General features: G+C 37.8%; 1 pseudogene; it reads left to right on the top strand.

Moving 5' to 3' along the window:
- Window positions 1–921: 921 nt before the first annotated feature.
- Window positions 922–1,607, top strand: LOC123582047 (annotated as a pseudogene).
- Window positions 1,608–6,232: the final 4,625 nt, after the last annotated feature.

The raw sequence follows: 6,232 nt of genomic DNA, 5'->3' as shown, positions 1-6,232 counted from the left end.
TCCCCAGTTCTCATAACTGGAAGTATGTACTTTTCGACCACCTTTACTCATCTCATCTCACCCCTCAATCACCATCTCTGACAACCATTAATTCTTTGTATCTATCTTTCATTTTATTTCTAAGATTCCATTTATGGGGTGTCTAGATGGCTCAGTCATCAGAACATGAGACTCTTGATCTTGGGGTTCTAAGTTCAAGCCCCACGTTGGGTGAAGAGATTACTTAAAATTTGTTTAAATCTTAAAAAAAGATTCAGTTTTAAGCGACATCATGTGGCATTTATCTGTCAGACTTACTTCACTTAACATAATGCTCTCAAGTTTCATCCATGTTGAAACTGGCAGGATTTCCTTCCTTTTTATGGCTGAATATTCCTATATATTTATATATTACATTTTCTTTATTCTTCAACTGATAGACATTTAAGTTGTTTCCATGTCTTGGCCATTATAGATAATGTTGAAATGAACATGAGGTTTCAAATATATTTTCAGGTAATGATTTTGTTTCCTTTGGATAAATGCCCAGAAGTGGAATTCCTGGATCTCATGATAGTTCTATTTTTAATTTTTTGAGGAACCTTCATACTACTGCGTTGGTTTATAGTTCCCCCAACAGTACACAAGTGTTCTCTTTTCTCCACATCCTCATCAATGCTTATTTCTTGTCTTTTTGATAATAGCCATTCTAACAGATATGAGGCAGTTTTTTTTTTTTTTTGTTCTTGTTCATTTGTCTTCAGGAGAAACAGAGCAAATAAATAACTTCTTACTAGGAAGATGAGTAAAAGACACAAACAAGTTAGTGTTCCAAAGGCAACAGGTAGTTAAGTGCAAAAATGAAAAAGAAAACAAAAATCACCCACACTTCTTAAATCAAGATACTGTTTGAGTTGGAGAAAAGTATTCACTGTGGCAGAAGGATGACTCTGGGCCAGGGCCTGACAGGGACTTAGTGTGCAGAGATCGCCCAGAACCCAAGACTGTGTGAACCTACACCCACCATCTCATCCACCTACCCACTCTATACAGCCACCAACTCCCACCCTGAGCAGAATCACCGAGGATGATAAACACCCAGGACAGTAGTATTCTGCCTTTCAGTAACTGTCCACAGCTCCAGTGCCACAGGCACATTGTTCCAGGGCCTCTGTGGTACTCCTGATGCCCCTCAGCCACTGTCAAAGATCCCAGTGGGTGAAGGGGAGGTAAGGATACTTCTCTCTGAGCTATAATGTATAAGGACGAGAAGCACCATGTGACCCATGGAAAACCTCGCATCGTCCACTTCCAGTATGAGGTCACCTAGGTGAAAGTCTTCCTGAGATTCAGCCCTGTCCGTCCAGAGCCTGTTTGTAGAAATCCCAAATAGATTCTCAGCTGATGGGAGCAAAGAAGGATTGTTAGCACTGCCAGAGTTTTCTGAAGAGAAGGTGAAAATGAACTATGTCTTCATGTGCTTCAGGAAGGGCCAGGAAGACAGAGTCCACTCCTGAAGACCTTCAGGGCTTTGAGATTGTGCATCCAGACCATTCCTGAGTTCTCTCTGGGCCATATGTGATGTTCATGGTTTACCCCTGGACCAGAACTTGTCTGATGAGGATTAATGGCCATAGAGGATGTTTTGCCCAAGAGCCACAGTTGGAGGAGAGAAAAAATTAGGCAGCCCTGGGACAATGGAGGGGGTTTCATGATGTCTAGGGAAGGACACTGAGGGGCTCAGAGTGAGGGTTGCCTATTGTGTTCTCTGAGTTGACTAGTTGAAATTGTTTTCCCAAGAAGAACAATATAAATATATTCTTCATATGTAATCACCAATAGTAAATTAAAATGTTTATGAACTGGCATTAGAAGCTTTTTAAACTGCACTGTGTGATGTGCTCTATCTATCCTAGGGGAGTACATTGCCTAGAGGGGGAGGGACTGTCTGGATCCAGAGGCAAAGACTGGAGGATTTGTGGGTAGCACTGTCAAGTTCAGATTCCCCTGCTGTTGGGCTTCCTTATTTTGGTTTTTAAGACTTGCATATTTTCTTTTCTTCCTGTCAACCCAGGGACTCCTGAATATAGGCTTTTCAGCCCCTGGGCTATGTTTTCTATACTTGAGTTTTTCCATACTCCGCCTAGGCTCCTCTGTGTGCATTTGTGTCTGGTCTGGAGAAACCAAGTCTGTCCCCTTCCTTTTTTACAGCTTAGTGTTATTCTGGCATTTGGTTAGACTGGCTTTATCTGTTTAATGTTATCAATGCATTTTAAATAGGGGCTTTGAAGTTCACTCCCACCACCAGGGCTTTCTTTGGGATGCCTTGGCCTTAAAACACTAGCCAAACTTCCAATTTGTAAATCACAACCAAGAGTTCTTATTCCTGGATGCAGGCCCAGGCCCCAAGGTGTCTCCTTCCTAGGGTCATAAAGAGCAGAGATGAAGAGGAATAGCAACTCATGGCCAGGGGTTTGTATGAGAATCTGTTCTTGGGAACTAGATGCCTCTGCCAGCCTGAGTATAGTGCTGACTTCCCTTCCTCTCTCAACTGGTTCTGAGTAGTGTCTGAGATCCTGCTCCATAGGATTTAGGGGTGGGACTGTGGGTGTACAAGTGGCCTGCCCTTTTCTGTTTTCACTGAACAGCTCATTCTAACAGGGGAAGAAGGGAGAAAGATCCAGATTGAGTGAGGAGGTGAGGGTGTCAGAGAGACAAGTGTTTTGTGTTACTGTTTCAATAAACTGATTTAAAGTTTAAAAAAAGATACTGTTTTTATGCTAATTGATCAGATATAATAAAAGTCAATATTCTGTACTGGCAAGAGTGAGTAGAAATTGACATTTTTAAACCCTGCTATAGCTGCATAAATAACTAAATGTTTTCTTATTTTATTCATTAATTTGGAATATATACTGAACACCTAATATGTTGCAGATGCTGTGCAAGGAGTTAGGGATGCAATAATGAACAGACTAGACATTGTCCTGTGCTTGTAGCATTCAGTCTATTGAAAGGAATAGATGAATAATAAGAATTACACTTCCGTGCAGTGAGTGCCACTTTTGGAGAAGCACAGAAGTTAAAGAGGCCTGAACAAGTGCACCCAACGCATATTTTCCCAGACAAGTGACACATAAATTTACATCTATAGGAAAAGAAGGAATTAGCCACATAAAAGTGGTGTGGTAAAGGTAGATATTGGAGGGGGGTTTCTTTATGACCAGGGAGTTGCTGTGTGAATACACACACAAGCATAGAAGACTATAAAAAGTTGCTGAAAATTCCCTAAAAAGGAGATGGGAAGTAAGTTTCAAAACAAGCTAGAGACTAGAATATTGGACAAAGAGAAAAAAAAATTACCATACTTGAGATAGTCAATGTCATCAAAGACATGACTAATTTCCATCATACAAAGGTCCAACAAACTGAGAAGGAAGAAGGAACTACGCCGAAAGATGTCCTTCTTTTGATTATGCATCTCCTTTTATTTTTCTGATTGCTAATCAAAACATCCTTCTGCATCTCTTAATTTGCCTCATTATTATTTTTTCACCTACTGAGCAGTCTGGAGCCCTTAACTATGTTGCGTATCTTCTCATATCTTAAGAGTCCCTCGTGTTTTCTTAGTAACAACCTATTGTGTATACACACACACACACACACACACACACATACATATATGTGTGTGTGTATATATATATATGTATATATATATATATCTTTTGCTAATTGATGTATAAGTTCATTTGCTTATATTTTTATGTAATAGAGACTCTTAGCTTCTACTATATAGCCATATTGTATTGCACACTGGGTATATATTAATGAACTAGACAAAAATGGCCCTGGCATGAAGGAGTTCAATGATAAATTCATAGTGTTGATAGAGTATAATGTGAATGTAAACGAACAAATGAACCATTAAATACAAATTATATTAGGATAAGGTAATGAAACAAACGACTTGTTTAGAGTGATAAGGAATGGTGGAGGAGATTGTCTAAAATAAAGTAGTCAGGAAAGACTTTTCTGGCCAGGTGAAATTTAAGTGGATACTTGAAGGATTAGGAAATATCTACAAAGAGTAGAAGGAACATGATCCCAGTTAGAAAAATAACATATTTGAAATCCCATAGTTACTTATGTGGATTTTATGGTTGCCTCTGCCAGCATATATAGCATTTAATATGATGAACTGACCAACACACAATATCCAAAACTCTTTTCTGATCTGTTGAGATAACTGAGGCAGCACAAGCTAACTATTTGATTTATAGCCTTTCAGTTATGTTCTAGTCAAAATATATAAGGAGAAACCTATTTGTGCTTTCCTTTCCTACATGCTTTTACTATTCTAAGAACTTAGAAGATCTGTTAAAGCTTCTGTAACGACAAGTATGATAAAAGCTAAAAGAATCAGAGATGTGGAGTCTGACATCTTCAAACCACTAAAAACATATCGATAGCTGCCTATAAAAAGGCAGAATTTTTTTCTCACCTTTACTGAGATATAATTGACATATCATTGTGTAAGTTAAAGATGTACAATATGTTGATTTGATACATTATATATTGAAAAATGATTATCACCATAATATTAGCCAGCTAAGACCTCCATCATACCACATAATTACCATTTCTTTTTTGTGATGAGAATATTTAAGATCTACTTTTAGCAACTTTCAAGTATTATTAATTATAATTACCATACTACATTAGATCACAGAACTTATTTATCTTATAACTGGAAGTTTTGACTAACATCTCTCCATAACTCCCCATACCCACCCCAGCCTCTAGTAACCACTATGATACTTTCCATTTCAATGAGTGTGGGTTTTTTCAACCTAAAAGACATGTCATAGAATATTTGTCTTTCTTCGTCTGACTTACTCCACTCAGCATACTGCCTTCAAGTTTCATTCATGTTTTGCAGATGACAGGATTTCCTTCTTTCTCATTGCTAAATAATATTTGTGTGTGCACGTGTGTTTGTGTGTCTGTGTCTTCTTTATCCATTTACCCATTGTTAGATACTTGGGTTGTTTCCATTTCTTTGCTACACTAAACATGGGAGAGCAGATATTTCTTTGAGGCTTTACTTTCATTTCCTTTGGATATATACCCAGAAATGGAATTGCTGGATCCTATGGTACTTCTATTTCTAATTTTTTGAGACCACTGTATTTCTTGGAATGTATTTATATAAAACAACCTATTTCTTTAAGCTACAGCCTTGAAGATTTGAGGTTTTTGTTTGTTTGCTGTTGTTTTGCTTCATGCAGCTCAAATATCCCTAAGTGGTATAAATTCCAAGTGTTATTTTTTTTTTCTCCTCTTGCCCCATTGTGTGTTTGGTACTCATACTGGGTAATACTGACCATGACAGAGAATTTATTATATATGAAAAGCAGAGTAATCCTATATTCTTGTGATAGTATTTAGATGAGACATGGGAACTTAATTCAGCACTAGGTAATCAGAACGTGGAGATGAGAATTTCACTTAGATCTTGGCAACTGTTAGTGGTAAGAGGACTAGAGATTTTGGTCCCAAAGCTTGAACTACTTTGTTTGTTTGTTTTTGGTTATCTCAGAAAATAGTATATTTAAGTCAGCTTATTTTTTTTTTCAACGTTTATTTATTTTTGGGACAGAGAGAGACAGAGCATGAACGGGGGAGGGGCAGAGAGAGAGGGAGACACAGAATCGGAAACAGGCTCCAGGCTCTGAGCCCAGAGCCTGGACGCGGGGCTCGAACTCACGGACTGCGAGATCATGACCTGGCTGAAGTCCGACGCTTAACCGACTGCGCCACCCAGGCGCCCCTCAGCTTATTATTTTTAAGTTCACATTGTTATTGAATTGAAACATCACGCTAACAATGATAATGCATATTCATTCCAGTGGATAAAAAAGAAAGGTGTGTAATTAGGAAGAGAGTAGAGCATCAGGCCAGCCTTTGTAGACAATGATAAGCAAACAAACTGTATTAAAGAGCAAACAGAAATCACTAATGAGTTTGAGACTGGTTTGATTGACATTACACTTTTAAAATACTATTTTAATTATTATTTTTTTATTTTTGTAATGTTTATTTATATATGAAAGAGAGAGAGAGAGACTGAAATAGAGTCCCACCCAAAACCAGCAGAAGACAGGAAATAATAAAGATTAGAGCAGAAATAAATGCTATAGAAACAAAAAAAAAAAAAAAAAAAAAACAGTAGAACAGATCAATGAAACCAGAA

Source organism: Leopardus geoffroyi, chromosome B3 (genome assembly GCF_018350155.1).
Source record: "Leopardus geoffroyi isolate Oge1 chromosome B3, O.geoffroyi_Oge1_pat1.0, whole genome shotgun sequence".
Lineage (NCBI taxonomy): Eukaryota > Metazoa > Chordata > Mammalia > Carnivora > Felidae > Leopardus > Leopardus geoffroyi.
Note: the sequence above shows the minus strand (reverse complement) of the source record. Positions and strands in the feature narration are given on the sequence as shown.